General features: G+C 48.4%; 1 long non-coding RNA gene across 1 annotated transcript; it reads left to right on the top strand.

The window, feature by feature from the left end:
- Positions 1-18,916: 18,916 nt before the first annotated feature.
- LOC144331049 (uncharacterized) lies at positions 18,917-23,482 on the top strand. Its single transcript, XR_013397876.1, has 3 exons — positions 18,917-19,048; positions 20,456-20,627; positions 21,895-23,482. It is a non-coding gene; the product is annotated as an uncharacterized LOC144331049 (long non-coding RNA).
- Positions 23,483-25,971: the final 2,489 nt, after the last annotated feature.

Below are 25,971 nucleotides of genomic sequence, written 5' to 3'. Positions count from 1 at the left end.
TCTTTCAGATTTGACTTCCTTATGGATTTTCTGCTGTAAAGAGGAGAGAGCCTGTGGTTCTAGGCCAAGCATCTCACTCATCTCATAGCATCTTGTATCCCTCAGCCAACATTTATGTCAAGTTTTAGAAGTCCTATCAAACTGGCAAGCATTTCTCAATTTGGTTTAACCATTGGATTTTATATCTGTGTCTGCATGTCTATTTTACATCTATGTGGTTATTTGACACTCTGTAGTACCTTTGTAATAGGTTCTCTTTGGTGGAAGTTACTTTCAACAAACCCTTGCTGCTACTTGAATTTTCAAGGTTGCAAGTAGAAAGGAGAGAATAAAAACCACATCTTCTCTAATTTTAAAATGTGTTGTTTCTCAAATCACACCAGAAGTAAAGATATTACAAATTACAAAAGCAGCCAGAATCAAGGTTAAGAGATTTCTGGGCGATTCTGGCTAATCAGCAGTATTTGCTGAGGTGTGTGCAGCAGAGCAACATGCCAAAACGCCCGGGACGGGGGAGAGATGGGAGGCCCGGCTGTGACTTCGGAGGTGCTGTTGCCTCAGGGAGAGGAGCTAGATGTAGAGAGGATAAATGGCCACAGGTGTGACCACCGCCATCCTTGCCGCGGTACGGAGGTCTTTGTACAGGGGCCTTTGTGAGCTGAGTTAAAAATCGAAATTGAGAGAGTGCAATGCATTCTTAGTTTTTAAAATAAAATGCTAATAGAGAACGTTTTGTTTGTAAGAATGTAAAATGTTACATCTTTGTTTAGAATTTAAGAATAATAATTTGCTTCTGAGATCTTTGTGAGTGAGATTTGAAATCTTAAGTATGGTTTTTTCTTCCATGTTTTATACATATGCACGTATACACATATATGTAAGGTATATAAAAGGAAAATAAGCGTTTCTGTATTCACATTTATATACACTTCCATAATGTGTATACTTCCAGTCACACTTAGGTCTAAGAGACTATGACTTGACTTGATAACCATGAGAGGGTAATCGCGCCTCCCGCGTTCCAGGCCTCACACAGCCCGTGCCAGGTTTTGGAAGCAGGAATTTGTCTGCAGCCACTTCGGGAAGCATGTGGTTGCCAGGATTGCCTAGAGCTCCAGGCTGTCTCCAGTCCCAGCCTCCCTGGGGTAGAAGCTGCCCTACCAGGGGCCTGGACATGGACGTTAGGGCCTGGAGCCAGGGACCGCTCCTGAAGCGGGGGGCTCCCCTCACGGCTGGGCATGAGAACCGAGGATAGGAGGCGGAACCAGCCTCGGGCCAGTGCACGGCCTCCCTGAAGTGCTTGCGGGAAGCCCCAGCTGCACTTTGCTGACCCCATAGACAGCACCTCACTCTGTGAGATCCCCCTGGCCCACCCCTCAGGTTCCTAAAATGATGAAGGTTTCCTGAGCTGTGAATTTTTAGGTCTAGGCTAAAAAGTCCTGGGACAGGCTCACAGGGTTGTTTATGTAGAAATGATGAGTGTGCTGGTGACTCAGAGCAGGCACTGCACCCTCACTCCAGGGTCCTTCGTGCCAGGTGGAAACGAGCGTGTGGGTCACCCAGAGTCCCTGCATCCTCACTCCAGTCACTGCTCTTTGGTTTCTTAATTAAAAGCCTAAAAGCCTTGATAATGAAAATGCATTCTCCCCAGAGAGTCGAGTTTCCGGTTATGGAGGCTCACCTGTAAATGCCGTGCCAGGTCAAATATGCTGAGATCTGGGCCAGGTCCTGCTTCCTGCCCACGGCCAAAGCAGGTACTTCATTTGGGAGGTGACCCAGGGGGATATCTGAGAGGCCTGCCGGTCCCCGAGGGATGAATCCGCTGGCCTTCACATTCTGCTCCGGCCTCCATCAGCTCCTTTCTACCTGCAAACTGCCGGCTTTGACGTTGCCATCATTGGAGATATGTTAGGGACTTAGTATGGGTTGACGCCCATAGGACCAGCAGATCGTGGAAAGGTGGGAACCAGGGCTGGGAGGGTGGTGACCACGGCCAAACTGAGAACCGTGGTGGGCTGGGAGGTCCATCTTCTGTCTGAAGTGTTTTTCAAAATATAAAACATAGTGTCTCAGGAGCATGAGAGGGCAGGCCACAGACGGGGAGAACGCATCTGTAAAAGACTCATCTGAGAAAGGCTGTTATCCAAACCGTGCAAGGAACTCTCAAAACTCAACAAGAAAATGAACAACCTGATTAAAAATGGACCAAAGACCTGGACAGATACCCCAACAAAGAAGATACACAGATGGCAAATCTACACGTGGAAAGATGGCCCACGTCTTATGTCATAGGGTGAGGCGTCACTGTGCACCCATCGGCCTGGCCAAAACACGAACTCCGACACTGCCGCGTGCTGGTGGGTGTGTGGGCATCAGGACCCTCACTCATCACTGGGGGAAGTGGGGCAGCTGCTGTAGGAGGCAGCGTGGCGGTTTTCCGTGGAACTAAGCTCTCCGACCACAGGAGCAATCACAGTCCTGGACGTTTACTCGGAGGAGCTGAAAGTTTACTTCCATGCGGAAATGTGCACACAGACGTTGACAGCAGCTTTATAATTGCCAAAACTAGAAAGCAACCAAGATGCCCTTCAGCAGGTGAATGGATAAACTGTGGTATGTCAGATACTGGGATATTATTCAGCACTAAAAAGAACTGGACCCCTAAGCCATGAAGACAAGGAAGGATCTTAAATGCATGTTGCTAAGTGAGACTCCAATCTGGAAAGGCTGCCTGCTGTCTGAGTCCAACCACAGCACAGTCTGGAAAAGGCAAAGCTGTGGAGACAAACAGTCAGTGGCTGCCAGGGGCTGGGGAAGGGAGAGATGAATGGGAGGAGCATAGGGGATATGGAAGGTGGGAAACAACTCCAGGTGGGGCTTTCATGGGGGATGCATGCCGTTCCACGTCTGTGAAACCCACAGAGTGAGCAGCAGCAGGCCGAGTCCTCGTGTGAGCTGTGGACTGTGGGTGGTGGTGCCGTGTTGATGCGGGTCTGTCGGTCGTAGAGACATGCTGGTCTGGTGAGGGCAGGAGAATGATGGAGGCTGTGCCTGTGCTGGGAAAGGAGATAGGTGAGGACTCTCTGTACTTTCCTCTTGATTTTGCTATGAACCAAAAACTGCTTTTAAAAATGTCTATTGAAAAGACAAAAGAGTGCTGGCCAGACAACATCTGTGTGAGGGTGTGGCCTGTGTTCTACATTCAGAATTTCCGTTAGAATACACACATCTAAATTTTTCAAAGTTAAACCTTTGCATTAAGTAACTCGCTACCAAGTTACAGTATCAGCTTGAGCGCTGCCAGGATGGCCAGGATCCTGTATCCTGACAGGCTTCTCCCCTTGCAGGTGCAGTTGACGTCCATGGCCACATCCCAGTAAGCAGCAGGGCTGGAATCAGGAGTCAGGCTTTGCGGGACAGAGAGGAAGTGAGATCTGTAAGCACGTGGCTGAGGGCCGGCAGGGGGGAACCCATGGCAGGGGGCCGGCAGGGATGACTTTTTGATCAGTTTTCCTTATCGCTGAGGCCTTCCTAGACTTGGGGAGTTGGAGTCCCCACTCTCGGGTGCCTCAAAAACCAAAGGCTGCTCGTAATCCTCAAGTTCCAGATGCCTCAGGGGAGGTACCTGGGTTGTTGGGTGCAGTTCCGTTATTTGCTGCTCGGTGGGATTTGCCCACAGCATTTCTGGTTGTTTCTAAGAGCTGATGTTTGAGCTGCTTATAATCACATATGGATGTCGATCTACCAATAAAAGTTAAGAGCAGAATTTTAGTTCAAAGAGTTGTGAAAATGCTCAAGGTCATGTACTAATGTATACATTACATTTGTGGAAATATCTAAAAGTCCAGGATTTATATTAAACACTTCTCTTGATTTTTTTGATATCTACCTGTCATTTTTCCATTTGATTAATAGATGTCAGAGGGCTTAAATTTTGAGTGCCTGAATTCACTGAAACTAAAACTTCTTACATCAAATGTAATTGAACTGAACGTAGCCAACAGTGCATGCTTTTATAAGTACTGATTAAAATATATAGAAAAACACATATCCATGAACATGCAGATGGGGGCAACATGTTAAACCGTGGAAGTAGAATTAGTATTCTTTGTTTTCTGAGAAGACAAATTTTTAAAAAGCTAAGGGGTCTTATAACTTTCTAGTTTCCAACTTATTTACCCTAAAGTGGAAGATTGACAGCAGCAGAAGAGGAGATCCTGGGCCAGTGCAGGCTCTGGGAGCAGCGGGGTGAGTGCTGGAAGGAGCTGGCTGGAGGCAGAGCCAGGGAGGTGCTCAGACAGGCCAGGACGGCCTCAGGGCACGCGGCTCAGTGAGTGAGAAAAGGTTCACATTTCTTGGAGAGCCCTTGACTCTGCCCACGGAAAACCCAAACTCCTTCCAACGGGGATGTGCATCTCATGTAAAAGTTGTTACTCCCAGAAAGAAAGCCAGTGGATGTAGAAATTTTATGTATGCAGAAATAATTTCAAATTTGTTTCTAACCTTATCCTTTTCTTCCCCCATCTTAATGTGTGGTGACTTTCTGCAGGTGACGCACACATCTTAGGAGAGCGCTGTATTTCAGTTCCTGTTGGCTCTGTTGTGACTTTGTGGTGTCCGATGTTCTTGTTCTGAGGTTCTGCCCAGAACGTGGCTCCTCCCTGCTGAGCGTTGCTTGTTGAAGGCCCGTGTGGAAACTTTCCCCGTAAGCTCGTTGCCCACAGCAGTCTTGGTTCAGAAATCTTTAGACCTCCTGAGACTCCACACAACCTTCTAAACTTTCTAGCGTGACCTTTTCATTTTACTGTTCCCCACTAACTCAGATGTTTTCCAGAATGTAAGTAATCTGCTGCATGCAGGGCGGGGAGTGCCCTCCGTTGGCTCTGGGGAGAAGCATCGCTGTTTCTCCGGGTGGAGCTTCCCGCCCACCATGGTGTGCTCCAAGACGCAGCAGGGTTCCTTGGCAGAAGTAACCGTCGAAGGCCCGTGTCTCCGTGGCATGGTGGCTGTGGGTATGCGGCCTCGCGGCCATACCGGCCCCTCCCCATCAATAGCACCACGGAGAGGAGCAGGGGGAGGCCTGGGATCTGTCTCCAGAGTCACAGCTGTGCTTCCGAGACTGCGTCGTCCGTTTGTAACTAGACATGCAGAGAAAGTGTTGGAGATCAGCAGGAGACGGTATCTGTCCCTAATGAGCTCAGGCATGCCCTTGAGAGGGTCAGGTTTCTGTGCGGCTGATCTGGACTCAGCCTGGCTGTGGCAGTGCAGGTGACTGCTGGGCTTTGGCAAGGCTGCACCCACTGTCCGTCTGAAATGGCCCCCTTCCCTGGCTCACGGTGCCAACTGGGTGCCCAGGCCTGTGTATGTGTCGGGGAAGGGGTGGGTGGGGGTCCTACTTTATTGCCGTATCCAATGGCACGCGGGGTCAGCACTCAGGAAACATGTGCTATGTGGGTCAGCGATTGAGTTCAGAAACCTGGAAAATTCAGCAGTGTAGGCTTTGGGCATGACCCGTCCAGCCTTGGGGCTTTCTTTCTTTCTCTGAATTTCCTTCCATGGCATCCTCCTCATCCCAGGGGCCCCTGTCCCCGTATGGCTGTTGGCAGCTTCACAGGTTCCTCTGCCTCCCCTCCCAGGCCCTGGAGTGGCTGGGACAGCTAGTGGCTGTGCAGACCCCACAGCCAGTAGATCGTTGGTGCCAACGCCTTGGGCCTGGGTTACCTGAGTCAAGGACTCCAGTACATGGCTGAGCTCACCCCGAATGTCTGGATCAGAAGGCCTTGGGTTGCAGAAAGGTGGGAGTTCGATATCGAAGGACAGCCTCCAAAGCAGAAGGGGAAATGGCTGTGCTGGATGGGCAGCTAGAAGAGTCTGTGCACAGCCTGGGACCCAGTGCAGACACAGAGCTGACATGGGCACTGCAGTGACACGGCCACCGTGGAAGTGGGCAAAGTTATAGGCTTCAGATCGATATGGAGGGGCTGGTCTAAAACAATCCTCTGTTTCCTTTAATCCTAGCAACTGCTGGCTTTTGGGGTGGGGGAGTGAGATCTGTGGTGGCCGCGAGGAGAGACAGGGATTTTAATTAAACCCCTCTTTCTGGGAGAGGGGAGTAGCCGTTTCTGTAGGGCAGTGAGCATCGTCATCTCAGGCAGCTCAGGCTGCTGTAACGAAACATCATTGACTGAGTGGCTTATGAACAACAGGAATTTGTTTCTCACAGTTCTAGCGGCTGGATGGCAGGATCAGGGTGCCGCACGGGTGGATTCTGGTGTGGGCTCCTTCCCGGTTGGCACACACCTTCTCTCTGGCCCTGACACAATGGGAGGGTGAGGGATTTGCTGGGCCCCTTTCTGAGGCACAAATCCCATTCAAGGGTCTCCAGCCTCGGGAACTCATCACCTCCCAAAGACCTCCTGACAGCATCACATTGAGGCTGAGGATTTCAACCTGTGTTTTGGGGGGCAGGCAGTTCGTAATCTTCACCCTCTTTGTGTATTTCTGACTCAACATTGAGTCTGCCTTTGGCTCTCCAGGGGACAGAGCCTGTGTGGACACTGAGCAAGGTCAGAGCTGCAAGCATGTGCACATCGGGGGCAAGGGAGCTGCCAGGGGTGTGAGAAGGGGGTTTCAGCGTCAATCGGAGCTGCTTTCCTGGCAAATGTACTCATAAGCTATCCTGGCAACATTTGCTTTTCACGAAGAGTCGATGAGGCAGTGGGGGCAGCAGGCGGTGTTGCCAGAAGCTTGGAGCTGATGAGCAGCAGAGAAGGGGCAGAGGCCACGACCTTGGGGTAGTCAGCAGTGCCAGGTGTCTGCCCTCCAGGCCTCACGTCTGTAACTGTGTAGAGACCGAGCCGACCGGGGCTTGCCGGCCAGTGTGGCTCTCATACAGGTGATTATCGCGTTGTGCTTTCTATGTAATGTTCCCTCAACCCCATGCCCACCCCACCAATTTCTGTGCCTAGCAGAAATGATGCTGCGTTTCCTTGATGAAGCCTTGAGTTTCCTGTGGAGATGTAGGAATAGCATGATTTGGCTCACGTCAAAATACTTTGCAGTGAAGCTGCACGGAAGAGGTTTCTAGGCTTCCATTTGACGTTTTCAACAATGCCTGAGTGTTACAGGACCGTCTTGCTTGTTAATAAAGCACCAGATGAAAAAGGCTACTGGTTAATAAAGGAGACTTTTTACATTAGCACAGAGAGGGTGGCTTGAGATAAATTCAGCGTAACGTAGGTGTGTTTGTAAGCCGTCAAAAGGACCATCTCTCTGCTGGCGACACATGTTTTCCGGTATTGGTTTTGTTCTGTAAAAGGATGACTGGCATTCGGCAGAGTCATTCCAGAATTCACCTGGAAGGCGTCCACATGGTGCCTTGTTTTCTCCTGACATTCTGGGCACCACGAGGGATTATTCCTGTCTTCAGCACTAGCAGGAGACTTTTCCTGAACACCTGCTCCTCTTTGGCGTTGTGGGTGTGAAGGGGTCAGAGTGACCCTGTCTTCATGGAGTTTTCAGACACCATGGGGATAGTGTGGCTCGAGTGTCGGGCTCGGGTGGGAGGGGGACTTTCCCCAGAAAACAGCTGCCGATTCCAGGATGGTCCTCGACCCCTCCCCTCCCTCTGTTCCTCTGCGTCATGTTTGAATTAAGGCTGTTCTATCGTAGCGGAGGTGTCATGTTAACTGGAAGTGTGCTTTTTTACTGGGCAGTAAGTAAATTAATGGTACATTTTCCAAGGACAGCGAGGTTTGATTTGAGGAATCCAGTGGGGGAAAGGAGAAGGGGCTTGGCTGTGTGGGGACGTGTGTGATGGGACCAGAATGGAGCAGCCATGCAGGCTGTTGGGATGGAGGGGCCACGCCCGCATTTCCATGGGGTCCGTCGCTGTTTGTGCCACTAGACCTGAACCTCTGTCTCTACAGTAGTAACGCATCATTCACGTCCCAGCAGGCCAAGTCCTCAGGAAAATGGGGCCAAAAAGTAGAAAACCATGACCGTAGAAGGTAACGGCACATGACTGAGCTTTCTGGGTGGTGCGTCCTTGTGATAAAAACAGTCCTGAGCTGAACACCAGGATGAAAACGAACCGTCCTCCGTGCTGAAGGCGGAAGAGGTGTGCTTGGCTCTCCGCAGTGCCTGCCTGTTTGGGCGGTGATTACTGCAGGTCACACGTGCTGTACAGGAGGAGGGCAGTGAACTCTGGAGCCAGGCTGGCCGGGTGCAAGTCCCAGCTCCATAGCCAGCTCTGTGATCTGGGACAATTCACCTATGTCCTCTGCCTCTCGGTTTCCTCCTCTGTAAAAGGGGGGTAATAGTTGCATCTATCTGAAAGGGCTATGTGAGAATTAAACGACCTTGTACATGTAAGGGGCTGAGAACAGTATCTGCTCTTGGTGAGCAGAAGGATGACCAAGGAGGTGACCAGCAAAATACCCCTTTCGAAGCCTCAATACTGTTCCATAGTGAGCAAAGACACAGCTCCTCTATGGACGAAGCCATTAATAGTCGATCCTGGCAGGCAGAGTGCAGATTCCTTCGAATCAAATTTGAACTCGGGCCAACGACTGCTGTACTGATTGAGTAAATCTTAGGATTTGTTGTTAATGGTAAAGTCTACAAAAACAGAAACAGTCTGAAGGAGTTTGAGAGGGTGTGGGCTCAGCTGCAATCTCTCCTCCCAAGGCCGTTGGTTAACATCATCTCCAGCCCTGTGGAAAGACAGCAGCAGTGAAGAAAATGTCGGACACACATTTGGTGTGTTTGTACACTTCTCCCAGAAATCCTAAATGCTTTGCATGTTTCAGCTAATAATTCATGAAAATGGATTATGCTGACCATTTTATAACCTACTTCACTGCTCTCCTGTCTAAATCCATCCCTTTGTGACACATTTTTTACACTTGGCTCATTTTTTCAATTGTGTTTGCTGTCTTACTGCCATGTCAAGGATAAACGTGCATGTCTATGTTGATTTGACTGAGACAGCTAATGCTAAATATGTCTCTGTTCCTTGAAGGTTGACTTGTGATGGTGTCATTTAAGCCTCTTACTTTTTCCCCTTGAGTCAGCAAAATATTCCATGTTACTTTGAGCAAAACTTGCTCACTAGTGTTATGGAGGGTATAAAAGCAAATGGAATAAGTTTCCTGCCTTCAGGAGGATTGAAATCTCAAAGTCGGTATGACAGCATGGATGGGAGTCAGCTCAGTTTGCAGCTTTTAAAACATGTTGGAATCTTTCCTCTGCCACTTTTAATGGTGAGACCCTGAGCAAATCATCAGGCTCCCCATCTATGACATGGAAGTAAAAATAGCAATCTTGACAAAATTGTGATGACTACAGACGTGTACCTAACCTCTTATTTACCGCCTCCCGATAGAAGATATTGTAACTCATCCCATTTGAGAGCAGGTGGTGATCACCCCATCCTGTGAGATTCAAGTATAATAATTATCTGGAATCCCCCATCTGCAGGCGAGGAAGACCCAGCAGCCCTCACAATGTCTTCTGGAAACTGGATTTTGTTTGAAGGGTGAACTGACTCCAAGTTTCTTCTGTTTTCACGTATTGTCCTTCCTACGTGTCTCCTGGGGTTTTTCCCTACCTCCCAATCTACATTAACCTGATAACAGCCAGCTATGTTTTCTAGAATTCCCCTAAATTGACTCATGCCAAATACTGAATACAGTAGATTGGGAGGGTTCATTAAATCACGATAGAGCATCCTAAAGAAGGAAAGTAGACACCTTTGTTCTTAAAGGGTCTTCAGCCATCCCACCCTGGAGAAGGTTGCTGATTGCCTCTTCTCCTCGGGCAGTCTTGTTACTATGCATCACTTTTTTTTTTTTTTCCTGAGATGAAGTCTCTGTCACTCAGGCTGGAGTGCAGTGTCATGATCTTGTCTCACTGCAACCTCCATCTCCTGGGTCCAAGTGATTCTCCTGCCTCAGCCTTCCGAGTAGCTGGACTACAGGTATGTGCCACCACACCCAGCTAATTTTTGTATTTTTGGTAGAGACAGGGTTTCACAATATTGGTCAGACTGGTCTTGAACTCTTGACTGCGTGATCCATCCACGTTGGCTTCCCAAAGTGCTAGGATTACAGGCGTGAGTCACCGCACCCGGCCTGCATCACTTTTTATGCCTCGTCTTCATCCTTACAGCTTCTCCTTCCTAGGGGCCTCAACTCCCAACCCTGGAGTAAGGGTCACAACTGTCCATCTTCATGCAACACAGCTTAGTTCCCCTTCTTCTCCTCCCCACCATGCCCTATGGGCTGCTTTTCTACAACCAGAATGGAGACCCAGGGAGATCTGCTAAACTAAGACAGTTCTCACCCCTGGGAGAAAAATCTACTTCCCAGTTCTCAGTCCTGCTAAACTATTGTTAAGATAAAGAAGGACCATGATAAATCCTGTTGGCTAAGAGAAGATTCTCCAGGTTGCCATAGGACAAGAGAGGAAGTGACAGAATCTGCAGCCATTTGGTCAAATATGTGATATGTGAGTCATTCTGAGGAATACGTTAAAATTCTGTACTCAGATCTTGGAAAATGATATTGCCAGTAGAGGGAAGAATGTAACAAAAAACCCAGGCAGAAAACAAACAAGTGTGTGTGGAGAAGAACAATAATGTGATGTGAATGAAGGGTTCGGTGTCATGAGTGAGAAATGGCTGACCGAAAGTAGGGAGATGCAGAGAGGAAGATACCACGGGAAGACTGAACATCACATTAAGTGATTTAGGTGATTCTGCCTGCAGTGCAAATATTTTGGGCTCTGAAGTGAAGTCATCAAAAGGTTTACGTCTGTAATGGAGGATTGGTCTAGATAGCCTCTCAGATCCCACTCGGCTTTGAGATCCTTGATTCCGGGTCACACCTGCGGGTCTGGAGGGCAGTTCTTCAGGGTCATGAAGGAAGGATTCCAGGAGGCTGGAACATGAAGGACATTCAGGTGACCACATCACGAGATCAAGTGGGGTAACAAGAGCCTGAACTAGAAGGAATGCAGTGTAAATATGAAGAAGAGGAAATGGGAAACTGACTAGAAACGATAAGTAGAGAAAAAGGGAAACGTGTGATTCCAAGGTTTAGAACAGTATTTGTAAGTTACAGTCCCACAACTTCTTGCATAAACAGTATCTAAGAGAGTCATTTTAAAAAGAATAGCAAACTTCCAAGTTCCACTGAAAGACATCAGCATCTCTGTGGAGTGAATTGGGGAAAGAGAATGAAGAAGTCTGTTCAACTTTTAGATATACAAAATGTGAATTGAATTGCATGAGTGACACCAACAATGTGAAGATATTTAACAGGAGCTCTTTTTTCCCTTTTTGGCCTGTAGTATTTAATCCTTCTATCATCATTATCGTCCTTTCTCTAATTTAATGTCTTTGAACCTTTCTTCAAAAATCCACTATGTATAGGTAACACGTTTGTGAGATTATTACTAGACCCTCTAGGAGGTTTCATTAACCCAGTTTTGATAGTTCAGGTAAGTCCTCCACCATTTTTTTTCCAAGTTGTCTTAGCTCTTTTGGGTTCTTTAAATTTCCAGACACATTTTGGAATCTGCTAGTTCATTTCTACTGAAAAAAAATAAAATAAAATAAAATAAAATGCTGGGATTTTGATTGGAATTGCATTAAACCTCTGATCCACAAGGGCAGAACTGACATCTTAACAATATTGAGCCTGCTGATCCATGAACACAGTATATCACTTCATTTATTTAGTTCTTTAATTTATCTCAGCATCACTGCCTGCTTTACAGTGCATAGATCTTACACATCTTTTGTCAGATTTAGTCTTAATATTACGTTGTAAATTTCCATTTCCAATTATTTCTTTGCCAGTGTATAAAGAGATAAATACTGCTTATGGAAAGTTTGCAAGATACAAGCTAAACACAAACTCACTTATTAGTAAGTAATTTATTATTATTAGTTTTAGTGGCTTTTTGTGATTTCAGGAGATTTTCCCCACGGGTGATCACGTCACCTGCAGATACAGATAGTTTTAAATCTTATTTTCTAATAAGGGTGCATTTTATGTGTTTTAACTTGCCTTATTGCACTGACTAGACTCCAAAAAAATGCTGAAAAGCAGTGAGAAAAAAGTCATCAGGTGGGATGGTAAATACAGCCCTTGTTCTTCCATTTTGACCTGAAGCACCCAGTGTGATCATTTTCTCATTTGATTTTTGTGAAGACTTTTTGTTTCTTTTTTCCTTTATTTTTTTTAAAAATACACTTTATCTTTTAGGCAGTTTCACGTTCACAGAAAAATTGAGGGAAAGGTGCAGAGAGACCTTCTATATGCCTTCCCTTCCCCCACGTGCACAGCCTCCCCAACTAACAACACTCCTGCCCAGAAGGAGCATTTGTAATAATTGAAGAACCTACGTTGACATATTGTCACCCAGAGTCCACAGTTTACATGAGGGCTCCGTCTTGGTGCTTGTTCTATGGGTTTGAACAAATATGTCATGACATGTATCCACCATGATAGCATCGTACAGAGCAGTTGCACTAAAATCCTAAAAATCTCCGTGTTTCACCTCATCATCTCTCCCTCTTCCCAACACCTGGGAAGCACGGACATTTTCACTCCATAGTCTGGCCTTTTTCGGGATGTCCTTTAGTTGGAAGCTTACAGTATTTAGTCTTTTCCGAGGGGCCTCTTTTGTGTAGCCGTGCATGTTTAAAGTTCCTACGTGTCTTTTCATGGCTTGACAGCTCACTTCCCTTCAGTGCTAAAGAATATTCCATTGTTTGGATATATCACAGGTTATTTATCCACTCACCTAGTGAAGAACATTTTGGTTTCTTCGTTGCCTCCAAGTTTGAGCAATTATGAATAAAGCTGGAATAAAATTAGCAATTATGATTAAAGCTTCTATAAATGTCCATGTGCAGGTTTTTCTGTGAACACAAGTTTTCAACTCCTTTGGATAAATACCTAAGAGTGCAATTGCTGGAGCACATGTTAAGAGGATATCTCGTGCCCATCAATGATACACTGGATACACAAAATGTGGCACGTATATACCATGGAATACTATGCAACCATAAAAAAGAATGGGTTCCTGTCCTTTACAGGGACATGGATGAAGCTGGAAGCCATCATTCTCAGCAAACTAAAAGAGGAACAGAAAACCAAACACCACATGCGCTCACTCATAAGTGGCAGTTGAACAATGAGATCACATGGACACGGGGAGGGGAACGACACACACGGGGGCCTGTTGGGGGGTGGGGGCAAGAGGAGGGAGGGCATTAGGACAAATACTTCATGCATGCAGGGCTTAAAACCTAGATGATGGGTTGACAGGTGCAGCAAACCCCCATGGCACATGTATACCTATGTAACACACCTGCATATGTATCTAAGAACTTAAAGTAAAATGTAAAAATAAAAAATAGGGAGTATAGTTTGGTAAGACAATGTGATAATTTTACAAACACAAAACATGTCATACCCACTTCCCCACCTCCCTCAAGTGCTTTCAACAGCATCCTGTTGCTGTTATTAAGAGAATAAAGCATCTACCATCATCTCCCAGCCCCTGCCTGCCTGCCTTCATTCTTGTCTTGTGCCACTTTCTCCCGTGTTTACTTCCTTGCACGTGCCTGTTTCCTGCTGCAAGAGGCATTCTGCACGCACCCCCATCTCTGTTTAGACCGTGGTGTCCCTACACTCCACCCCCCTCAACAAGCAACCTCTACTTCTCTCCAGACTGCAAGGGGATCATACCTTCCAGAATGCATCGGTTTTCTACCTCTCATCCCAAGATACGCCAGATTCTTTTACAGCATAAATTTAGAGAACCCCGCTTCCCTTTCTTTGGTGCGCTTTCCTCAATTCTTCATCAGAAACCCATTAGACTGATTGTCATATTAGTGCCCATTCTCCCCATCAGGCCGCAAGTTCGTGTGAGTAGGGGCCACAGTCATGTTGGTGAACCACGGTATTCTCAGTGACTATCCATGTGCTTAGAAAGTATTTGCTGAATGAGTAAATGGGTCTGCAGTTCCAACCAAAGCTAGAAGCTTGACTTTGGAAGAATGAAAGTAGATAACATCTCCAAAGCAGACCCCATAGCATGAAAAAAGAAAGGAAGAACGGAGGCAGAGCTGAAGGATGAATATTGGCACAGGAGTAGGTGAGAGTTTGATGTAGTTTGAACTACAGCAAAATCTTAAGAGTAGACAAGAGAACAATATGTTTTTGTTCATTCTTTTCAACATTTGCAAAGTTTTTTGCCTTGAGTGTAGTCACTTTTGCAATCAGAGGTTACAGTGCTTGATGGAATGAGGCCATGAAGCACACACACCACCGAGTTTCTAACACAGAGCAATCTGTGAGGAAGGATGGAGACACAGGAAAGGTTCATTTTAAAGCAATGCAAGTGTTTTTTTCATAAAGGCAAAAGACATTTTTTGAAGTGTTTGCATCATACACAAGTCTGCTAAATTTGGTCAAAAAACAGAGAAAACAGTAACAGAGGAACACTTTAGCCCACAAGGAGACCAGCACACCCAGCTCGAGGCCACTCCAGATGAGGAGTGGAGAGTGGTTTCCTCACAGCTGACCCACAGGATCGGGTAACACAAGCAGAAGGGAAACATGGGGACCACAGAGACATCAGACTGTGGACTTCATAGCAAGAGACAGCAACACAAACTAGCGGAGTAATTAAAAACTATGGTAAAAAGAGGTCCACATTCTATTTTAACCTGAAATCAGTGGCACGGGGACCACCACACCACCCTGCAGTTGCCTCCTCCCTCCCCCACACACAGCAGCCTCCTGGCACAACATCCTACTTCCAACTTGCAGTTGCCTCCCGTCCCACCCCCCCACAGTGGCCCCCTACGACAACATCGTACTTCCACCCTGCAGCTGCCTCCCATCCCCAACACACAGCAGCCTCCTGGGACAACTTCCTACTTGCCGGCCACAGCCTGGAGCCCCCAAAGCATGGAGGGGCTTAGCGAGCCACACAGCATTCCCCCTTCACACCTGGGAAGTCAGCCCCTCACTGAAGTGGGTCCTGTGCCCACCAGCTGTGCACGATCAGAGGTGTGAGGTTATGGACCTGGTCACCCACTGTGCAGAGAGGCGTGAGGTCATGGACCTAGTCACCCGTTGTGCACGATCAGAGGTGTGCAAGGTTCCAGACCTGGTCACCCACTATGCACAATCAGAGGTGTGAGGTGATGGACCCGGTCACTCGCTGGGTATGAATAGAGGTGTGGGTGGTTAGTGACCTGGTCACCAGCTCTGCACAATCAGAGCCATGCGAAGTTGCAGACCTGGTCACCAGCTGCACCCAATCAGAAGCTTTTGAGGTTAGGGACCTGGTCACCTGCTGTGCACATTAGTGTGAGGTTATGGACCTCGTCACCCGCTGTGCATGATCAGAGGTGGGCCAGGTTAGGGACCATGTGCGTGGTGATGGACCTGATCAGCAGCCAAGACACCTGCCGTTTCCAGTGTCATCCCGGCTTCTTTCAAAACTGGAAAAGTCTTCAGATATTTCCCAAAAGCTTGTCCATCTTTGAAAACGATATGCGTGTGCACAGGTGATACCGATGACTGAAGATTGAAGGTTAGAGCATTCCAGCCCCATGCCCATGTCCCATCCCATCTGCGAAAACTTGAGCACAAACATCTCCCTCTCTGAAGCTCCCTGAACCCTGTGGCAGGCCTGAGACTCAGGTCCAGTGTCCTGTCAGTTACACTGAACAAAATGTAATTCAACACTGGCCATGGGCCCTGTGCTTTAAAAACCACATATAAATCTCCCAAAGAACTACAATCTATGAAAGCTTTCATGGCTAGTATTTTAGGAAGACTGATCAGTCTTGACCTAAATCAAAGCCGACACTGCCCAAATTCACTCTAACCCCAGCTTCGTGCACAGGCAGCCATCGCCTGGCCGTCAGGGTGACCAGCAGCCTGGGCACAGACAGGACCAGCGCCGGTCCCTCCCTGCACCTTAAGGGGGCTTCTGAGCTGCTGTCCATGATCAGTGATGGTGACGCCCAGAGCAGCTTTCCGGGAAAGCAGTAAACCTTTCAGGTCCTCACCTCACGAGGATGGCCATGTATAAATCAACCGCCTTTGTTACTGCCCTGCCATTCTCAAAGAGGAGACGGGTTAAACTTCTTTATCCACATGCCCAACACAAGGCACACCTGCCCCAGCACGAGGCTCATCTACTTAATCCCGGGAAACTCACACAACCCACAATCAGAGGCCGCACACAATCAGAGGCCGCACACAATCCGAGACTGAGCACAATCAGAGACCACACACAATCAGAGGCTGCACAGAGACCACACACAGAGACCCACACAATCAGAGGCCACAAAGAGGCCACAATCAGAGACTATACACAATCACAGGATGTGCACAATCAGAGGCCATGCACAGTCTCTGCAACCTCATCAGAAACTGTTTCTGACCATTCACCTGAGGCCAAGTTTAAATGAGAGGCCCAGGTTTTAAAAGACAGCAGGAGTTCTCTGAAGGCAAACTCCGTGCATTCCACCATCAGCACCATTTGTGCCTGTCACGGTCAGGAAGAACCACAACCACGTCTCGGTGCCCTTGCAGTGCAGGGCGCTGCGTTTCTCCCCCTTTCCAAACCCGCGGCGGCTCCTGGCGACCCAGCGCCTCTGCTCAGCCACACGCCCCCAAGGCCTTCCTCCCTCACCCCACAGGGGAGCTCCCGCAGCCGGGCTATCTGGCTCATCACTCCGATTCAGTCACTTACACCCTCATTCCAGGCTGAAAATCTCTTCTGAAAATATCCAAATCTTACCCACGTCAGGCTCCATCTTTTCCCCAGAGCTCCTCATCCCCTCCAGAGCAGCAGCCCTGGTGCCCGTGCAGCCGGGGCCTGTGGGCAGATCCGTGGGCTCAGAATGCCCAGCCCCTCAGCCCCTCTGTGTGTCCCCTTACTCCCTGCTCCCTGGCGTTAATGCCCTCCGTCTTCGATTTCCTGATAGGCAAAAGGGGGTTAATTCTAAGAGTGCTAACCGAACTGGATCACTTAACACCATGTCGGGCCCAGAATACCCCTTGATCAATGACAGGTATTGCTGCGCTGTTACCATTGCGCTGGGTCCAGGTTTCCTGTGAGCCCTTTAGGCTCTTTGCCGTAAAGGCCACTCAATGGTCCTGTCCAAGCCTGTCTGTGGCAGATGGACAGGTGAGTGGCCGATGCACACGTGTGATGCTGAATGGGATCGTGCAAAGCTGGCCCCGCGTATTGTGGTCAACGTAAGAAAAAAGTCGCCCATGCTTGCTTGCTGCTGCCCTGTGGTGTCCAGAAGGAGCCGCTTAAAGGCAACTGCGCCGCACCTACCTTCTTGGAAGGAGACGGCAAGACCAGACTGGCTGGAGTTGGGAAGTTGTGCGCTACAGATCAGGGCTGCGTAACCCAGGGAAGGCATCACTCGAAACACGTGCTGGAGGGCAGCCAATCCGACCCGACCGTCCACCTCCAGGGTCAGCCATGGGGCTCCACTTGATGTGTCATCCTGATCACCCCTCACAGAGCAAATGAGCCTTTGACTTCAGCCTGTCCTAGGTACAACACCGACTCCCACCTCCCACGTCCTGAACCAGCCTGTTCCGGGGATTGCTGTGGAGGTAGAGGAGCAGGCCCAAGACATCTAGTGGCATTTCCTGGCAAGGACACCCACCATGCTCGACCATAAAACTCGGGTCAACTGGTTTTTCGGAGGGACTGTAATTTACTTGTGGCACGCATGGATACTGATTGACCCAGGGAGGGGCACGGAGGAGGCTGAAGGAAAACCCATGGTGACTGCGCCAGGCATTCCCGCACACACCGACATCTTCAGACTGGGGCGGCATCCTAGTCTTACAATCAAACCGAAAGCCCAGAGAAACTAGGGACCTTGTCCAAGACCAGCAACAGGTATGTGGGCAGCTGGGATTCAACTAAGTCCTTTCCTGGATCCATCCGCGCTGCTCCCTGCCCCCACTCCCACCACCCCGCCATGGCCCCCGATAGACACAGCAGGTCTGAACATCAGGCACCCCGCACGCAGAGTACGGAGCAGAGCCGGCTTCCGCAGTGGGATCTCACACACATCCCACTCCCCTTCTTGCCGAATGCCTCGGGACTCTGTGCGGTCAAGTCTGCAGATGTGGCCTCACTCTGCGCTAGGAGATCTGGGTGGACGGCAACGTTTTGCAGAGTGCTCCTCCAGACGGGGCTCGTCGGCTGATCCATGAGACACAGGACACCTGAGAGAAGGGCCGACAAACCCCACAAAGTCGCTCCCAACATGGAGAGGACAGGACCACAGCGGGGCTCTCGCAGTCCACGCTTTGGACAGGTCTTGCTGCAAACTGTGGTGCTCGTCAGGCGCGAGGAAGTTTCCCAGGGCAGGAGCTCTAAGTGACACAGCAAAAGCGACACAGGCGATGCAGCAGGATGTACTTCAGCTCAGGGCTCAGGAACCACGGGGTGCAGCGTGGCCTGCAGCAAACCAGACACATCAGAAGCCAATGTCCCACCTTTTACATTCAGTGACATTGAACGGAGGGAGTTATATGTAGCAATCATCTTCCTGGGGGACCCGTACAGCACGCATGACCACCGACACTGACCACGAGTCCTTCCTAGGTCCTGGGGGCTACCCCACTTTACACGCACGGTTCCATGCACAAATCTACGCGTGGCAGTTGTTAGGCCCAGCTTAGAGATGAGGAAAACGCTGCTGGAAAAGCTAAGTGAGAAAATCAGACTTCAGCACACCTGCCATCTCCAAGACCACTACTACTCTATGTGCTAGGGTCTCAAGGGTTGGGTGTGTGGCATTTTAAGTGACTAATTGTAGGTGGTTTTCTTCTCTCCTACACCTGTTTAGCCTGAACGTGCACGTACATGCTCTGCTGCAGGTGCACTGCCGTATGTAGACCAGCAATGCTCTTTCCTGCCTCGGGTTCTCGTCACTGCCTTCCGGAAAATCTCACCTGCTTTACAGCCAAGCCAGGTAGGCCTGGTCAGCCGCACAGTGAAACTCCTGCAGTGTCAGAGCTAAGTGCTGGCTGAGACTTTAACGGCGAAGACAGTGGAGTAATGGGGATAAACTGAGCAAAACTGTATTGTAACGCAGATGAACGTCTAGAAGCAAAAGAAACTGACACCCCTGAGAGCAGGCGACTGTCTCTTACTATGATGTTAATAGCAGCTTGCTGTTTCCAGTGTCTCCGTGTGCCAGGGTTTCCAGTCAGCGTTTGTGTTTATCTGCTCTTGGGCTACCTGATCAAACCTCTGCAGAGATCAGGGATATCTAAATTGACCCAGTATCTGCAGGCTGGCTGCTCAGAGGCCGTGGTGTGGAACGGCCAGGACATCGCTTAGTCATACGGGGCACAAGCATGTCACTTGCCACTCGTGTCTTTGTTTCATCAAACCCTCTTTTCTCCTGAATATTGACCATAGCAAAGTCATTAGCCTTTGAGATGCATTTGAAACATCAACTTGCTTTGTTCAAGAGGTTTAAGACACACGTAAGTCTTTCTTGCCATGCTCAACACACACAGCCGGCCGTTTCTGAAGTCAGTGTTCCTGAAGTCAGTGTTCCTGGAACAAAAGCCTCGGCCTGCCCCAGTGAACATTCACACTGAGCACACTGTCGCAAGGCTGCTTGGCCAACCAGCAGGGGGCAGGAGAGAGCTGCAGGGGCCACGTGGGGTCCCTGCAAAGGCGCCTCACTCCCTCAGTCAAGCGCGGTGCCTCCTGCCAACCCAGTGGCTTCCTCCAAGGGGAAGAGGCCTCTTCAGCTGCTACTGCACTGATTTCAGGCGGCTCAGCCAATGGGGCAACAGATTCAACAGAGTTCCATGTTGTTTAAGGAAAACTTCTGTTACCAGGCAACCTTAGTACCATATTCAACGTAAAATAACCAACAACATTGTTTCCAAAACAACATGCTACTAGTGCCTTATCCTTCAATGCTGCTTAAACACGGAAAAGTATGAGGAAAAAAGAGCATGGCACTTACTTCTTAAAAAATAACACCTCTTCCAGGTTATTTTTACCCCTATCATAAAGACTTAGAACTGTGGATTCCCTACAGGAATGTGGAGTGGGGTTGGATCCCCACACTGACCCACACTCACCCAAGGTCAGTCATCCCCCCACCACGGGGTTCACACCTCTCCAGGCCCTGTCACCTCATCAAGGAAAGGTGGCGTCTCTGAGCTCTCTTCGCAGGAAGCACCCGAACGGGAGCTAGAGACACAGACACACCCACAACTACTTTGAAATCCTAAACATATTTAAGGACTTCATTATTAGTTTTTTAAAACTGTAAGAACAAAGTGACCCTGGTTTTAACCTCTCTGCCACAATAACACCGTGTACATCTGTCTTTTGCTATTTGTTCCTTCTCCAGCAGCTGCTGCCTGGCTGGCCGACTGCAGAAGAACAGCCTCTGGTACTCCCGGGAAGCCCTCGGTAAAAGCGTGAACACCACGATCACGTCTCAGGACGCCGCACATGTTAGGGTCGCCCACAGACCGCCATTCCCAGTGCCTAGAAGGCACTGAACGGGCCTCCTGCTCTTTGTAAATGTCAACTTTCCTAAGCTAAGTTTTCTTGAAAATTTTTAACTGCAGTCCACACGTACTTCTTTGTGTCTTGTTTTTATCCTAGAGGAATACTTTTATGGAAAATTAGGCTTGCAAGGTTGAAGGATTTTCTGAAAGTCGACTCCTAATCCTGGAAGAAAAAAAAAAATGGGCCAAAGGTGGTGCTCACGCCTGTAATCCCAGCAGTTTCGGAGGTTGAGGCCAGGAGATTGCTTGAGCCCAGGAGCTCGAGACCAGCCTGGAAAACATGGCAAAACCCTGTCTCTACTAAAAATACCAATAATAATAATAATAAAGCTGGGCATGGTGACGTGTGTCTAGTCACAGCAACTCAGGAAGCTGAGGTGGGAAGATCACCTGAGCCCAGGAGGTGAAGGCTGCAGTCAGCCCAGATTTGCATCACTGCACTCCAGCTTGGGCGACAGAGTGAGACACCGTCTCGAAAAAACAAAAAGCAAAAACAACTGTATAAATCATTATAGAAGGGAGCTGGCCAGGCGCAGTGGCTCACGCCTGTAATCCCAGCAATTTGGGAGGTCGAGGTGGGCAGATCACCTGAGGTCAGGAGTTTGAGACCAGCCTGGACACTATGGCAAAACCCCATCTCTAATAAAAATACAAAAATTAGCGGGGCATGGTGGTGGGTACCTGTAATCCCAACTACTGGGGAGGCTGAGGCAGGAGAAGCACTTCAACCCTGGAGGCGGAAGTTGCAGTGGGCCGAGACTGCGTCACTGCACTCCAGCCTGGGCAACAAGAGTGAGAGTCCACTTCAAAACATAAAAATAAAAATCAAGGGAGCTAATGTTTTTCATTTAAAGGAAGGGAGAAGAACATTCAGTATTTATACCTCTCAAGCACACATCTCCAGTGGTGTCCTAAAGTATTCAAGATACACATTCCTACAAATATAGCTCAAAACTACTCACCAAGTTACATGCTAAAAGCACATGCATTGTAAGAATGCTACATTATATTTTTTGAGCATCTGTATCCAATATTTTAGCATACTGGCAGTTTTCCCTTCAGGTGCTGTATGCCTAAATTATTACATGTTTAGTCATTCATTTTAGAATTTATGACTATTATGCTTTAGGCAATAAACATAAGCTACTAAATTAATGACTTAGGGGAAAAGTTACTAAGTTAACTTGGAAGTTAAACTTTGCAAACTGAATTTGTTGGACCTCATTCAAGCTAGATGATCAGTTTTTTAAATTGTTTCCTGTGTGTTTCCCTCCAGGATGGAAATAGCTTCACTCTCATCCACTGTGCACACTGCAGCCCACGCCTCTCGTCCACCGCGCCACACTGCAGCCTGCAATTCACCCTGTACCAGGCTTTCCACACCGTACCTGAAAGTCACTAAGTATAACCAAGAAGGAAATGAAAAGCAGATAAATGACCTCCACCCCTACATCCAGCATGCAAATGTTAAACATTCATCAAAGTAAAACCAAAATCCCATGTTAGCTCATGATTGTAACTGGTAGAGTTATGTGCATGGCAATTTAAAAAGTCTAGTTAAGTAAAAACCTAATTGAGACTCTCAAGAAAGACATCTGCAAAGATTGACAGTGAGGAGAGGACTTCACTCTGCATCCAGCCTGTTCTGGAAGCCACGGCCAAATATCAGGTTGTATAGATCCGAAAAGCAGGAAAAAACAAGTGTTGAAAGGTGTACAGTCTCAGCAATGTACAAATTCGATGTAGGATGCTCAGAAACCTTGAATTTCCAATCAGGAAACAGCAACATGAGCAAGTTTCCCAGCAGTGCCCACTTTCTACCTACGGCATGTGTAACAGTTACGCTGGCCACCTCCGGGGGGACAGAGGCTTCCTGGTCACATTCGCTCTGGCAGCCACACAGCTGGCCCCGCCAAACACCTGTCTAATACTGAGGAACCACTCTCTCCCTGGGCTTTGCTCACTCTAGCCAGGAGAGCATATTTACAGAGTACTTTACTGAGTCCTCGTTCAATGCGTCAAGCTTGTTGAAGGCAGGGCAACCCCATTCCTGGCCCAATTAAGTGAACTGAGCAGAGCAAATGCCTCCAGTTGGACGGCACTCAGTCACAACAGCAGTGGCCACTGTTCACAGGGCGCTGGCTTCGTGCCGAGAACAGTTACAAGCGTCTTCTCTCCGTCCGAGGAATGTGCACTGCAACCCTGTGGGGCCGTTTGCAACGTCCACCAGAGTTCTGAGGCAGCCAAGTCCAGGCTGTCCGTGGGCCTTGCCACGTGGCCGTCCACGTCCCCTGCAGATCAGACCTCACTGCAGGGACCACGGGTTCCAGGGCTGCCTTGAGGCACATGCTCCCTTCACCACCTCCTCCTGGCCCCTGACATCAACCCTCACCACTGCTGCCGACACTTGATTTTCTCATGGCTCCTGAGGGGCCTGTTCTGCCCTTCCCTGCTCCCTGCGTCCGGCTTGGAGGGTACCCACATCAACGCCAACGCTCACGTAATCACCAACCTTTCCACGGGGCTTGATGCCTAGGAGTCTCAATATCAGAAAGTCAGATTCCTGTGCTTGTTGGAGAATTTCTTCCCATTGTACAAGTGAAGGAGATAAAATTCTAGGTGCCTGCAATAACCTCATTTCCACAACGAAGCAACTTCAGCAGTAGCACAAAACAAACAAACAAACAAAGCTTTTTTTTTTTAAACTTCTTTTATACAAGCTAAATACAATTTAATTTTTACATCCACGTTCTCATCAGCTCCCACCTGGTGAGCAGGCAAATAGTAATTTTCAAAGAAACAAATTGTTGCATAATTTTAACACTTAGCATTATCACTATTAAGCAAGAAGTATCCCAAAAATACATGATGATCTTGTTCTCACGTTCAAAAATTGATTGTCACACAGTGAAATAACACTTAATGCAAAGGAAATTTTCTTTTCAGGTATCTGTTCTGGAAAAGAAAAAAAAAAAGATTTCTGGCAAAGAGATAAACATTAATTATGTAACAATCCAAAATGCCTCTGGGAAAAATGATGTCATCCAATTAGTTCTTTGAAGTGTTACAAATGCAGCTGAGTTTTAATAGTAATTTCTCCATAATTATCAAAAGAGTCTTTAAAAATCTTAGTGCTGAAATAACTATAAATGGATATAATACGCAAAGCAGAAGAGTTAACATTTGGGGTAGATTTTGGCCCATATTTTTAACATATGCATAGTTATTCACCTAGTTGAAGCTTATCCCTCTCCTCCTAGGCTCTTCAAGACTGATTTTCAAACATAGACTGGCTTTTGGTACATGAAGGCAGCTTTAAAAGATGTCAGGATCAGGCCGGGCACAGTGGCTCAAGCCTGTAATCCCAGTATTTTAGGAGGGCAAGGTGGGCCGATCATTTGAGGCAAGGAGTTCGAGACCAGCCTGACCAATATGGCAAAACCCAGCCTATATTAAATATTTTTGTAATTAGCCAAGCGTGGTGGCACACACCTATAATCCCAGCTACTTGGGAGGCTGAGGCAGGGAGAACTCCTTGAAACCAGGAGGCGGAGGTTGCAGTGAGCCAAGATCGCACCACTGCACTCCAGCTTGGGCGACAAAGAGAGACGGTCTCAAACTAGAACTTAGCCCTCAGGAAAAGCATTGAGCACCCCCCACCCAAACCAACCCAAGGAATCACATGGCAATGGTTATCATCTGATTTCGACAAATAAAGTTCTGTTCTCCCCTCTGAACACAATGGTAAACACCTGCCATCAGCCCACAGAAACTCCCAGGACCCAGTAACACTGGACTAGCAAGATCAATGGGCCACGTATGCAGGGTTCAGCAGCAGAAAGTCATGGCACCGAGAATGGTATGTGCTCAAACCAGATTCCTTGCTTTCGGGGTGAAGGGGCTTCCTGGGAAAATCTAGTCCAGTTGGATGGTTTCCACTTCCACCATGAGGAGGAAATGGGGGGTTTCCTGAGGGCACTGACAGGACCTGGGTCTCTGCCCCTTTGTCCTCTGTCCTGTTATGGGATGAGGGTGGGCTGAAGGCAGGTTTCCCCTACATCTTCCAGGCAGGAGAGATGGAGCTGACAAGTGGACGACGCTTTTTCCAAAACATTCCCATGTTTATAACCTGTTATCAACCTGTTTTCCCTGGAGATCAGTGAAGCAGCATCATTGATTCTCTTCCATTAGGGACAACCCGGTGTTACGGGAGGCAGGAGACGACATGCGAGCTGGTCTGAGTCAGTCACTTGTGTCTGGTCCCCAGCGTGCTCGTCTATCAAATGGGCGGCCCCACAGACCAGTGACTTTGAACCAGAGTTCCATGGAGGTTGCCCAAGGACAGGGAGGGGGAAGAGGGGGAAGAGGGGGAAGAGGAGGAAGAGGAGGGAGGAGGAAAGGGAGGAAGGAAGGAAGAAGGGGAGGAAGGAAGGAAGAAGGGGAGAGGAAGGAAGGAAGAAGGGGAGAGGAAGGAAGGAAGAAGGGAAGGGGAAGGAAGAAGGGGAGGGGGCGGAAGAAGAGTGTGGAGGGAGGAGTGTGGAGGGAGGAGTGTGGAGGGAGCAGTGTGGAAGGAGGAGCAGAAGGGGGGTTCTCTGAGGAGGAGGGCCAAGTTTTTGTGGTGTCTTGGAGTCAGAGGTGGCAGTGGCTTGGGCTCTAGGCCCTCTGTTGCATAGTTTTAGGCTTTAACTATTTATATTTGTGGACTCTTTAAAAGATTTAATTTGAAGGAAACCGGAGTTGGGGATACCTTGCTTCTAAAACACAATTTCTCAAGCCTGAGACTAAGTGCTAGGCATTGCTCATTCTGTTACAATCATTTCCTCCTATTTAAAATCAGCCACACACCCCCAACCTCTCTTCAGGGCAAACATCTTTTCCGAGGATCTCAAACAGCAGAGCGAGCGGCCCGTGACCCCAGCCGTGGGCACGAGGAGCGAAGAGGAGACGTGTGGAGAGGGCTGCTGATGACATGAGAGGTAGAGGCCCGGCACCTCCCTCCAGGGCCTGTGCTCCTCCAGGCCTAAAGGACATCCTCGCCTCTGGGGTGAACAAGCAGCACAAACTATCAACACTTATTCCAAAAGAACAGGAAGAAAATTCAAACGAAGTTAATACAGTTACCCCAACACAACACTGCAGCAGCCCAGAAACAGGAGGGCCACTGAGCCTGAGGTGGGCGGTTCCAATAGCAGGACAGCGACGTTGGCATTAGGGCTTTTCGGCAAAGAAAAAAAAAAAAAAAGACACAAAAGGTAACATGGGCCACCCATTATTTCCTGCCAGTGGAAAGACACCCACAGGCCCCCAGATGCCAACGGCCCCTTGGGAACGAGCTCACGCAACACTTCAGGTC

The sequence above is a fragment of the Macaca mulatta genome, chromosome 9, assembly GCF_049350105.2.
Source record: "Macaca mulatta isolate MMU2019108-1 chromosome 9, T2T-MMU8v2.0, whole genome shotgun sequence".
In the NCBI taxonomy this organism is placed as follows: domain Eukaryota; kingdom Metazoa; phylum Chordata; class Mammalia; order Primates; family Cercopithecidae; genus Macaca; species Macaca mulatta.
Note: the sequence above shows the minus strand (reverse complement) of the source record. Positions and strands in the feature narration are given on the sequence as shown.